Source organism: Hoplias malabaricus, chromosome 7, assembly GCF_029633855.1.
Source record: "Hoplias malabaricus isolate fHopMal1 chromosome 7, fHopMal1.hap1, whole genome shotgun sequence".
In the NCBI taxonomy this organism is placed as follows: domain Eukaryota; kingdom Metazoa; phylum Chordata; class Actinopteri; order Characiformes; family Erythrinidae; genus Hoplias; species Hoplias malabaricus.
In genome coordinates, this window is record NC_089806.1 from 14,188,856 (window position 1) to 14,189,340 (window position 485).

Below are 485 nucleotides of genomic sequence, written 5' to 3' on the forward strand. Positions count from 1 at the left end.
GACTGTGGGAGGAAACCGAAGCACCCAGAGGAAACCCACGCAGACACAGGGAGAACACACCAACTCCTCACAGACAGTCACCTGAAGCGGGACTAGAACCCACAACCTCCAGGTCCCTGCAGCTGTGTGACTGCGACACTACCTGCTGATGCTTGTATAAAAGTATATATAATTACAAAATATACAGTAAAAAATAAAAATATTCTCTTTGATCATATTGATTTATTAAATCAACAACACATTTCATTTAACACAATGAAGTATCTATTAACCAGTAAAATGATTTATTAGAAGATACCATCAATAACATACTGCACTGCCATAGCATGAGACCTTTTGAAAGGCTAAACCAACACATTCACACACAGAGAATATCACTGCTTACTGTAATAATCCTATATGTTTTTATCATAATATTTGGAGTTAATTTTGTTTTATTCTGAGCAAATAAACTCTTATTGATCTGAAATTAGGTTTAAATTCCA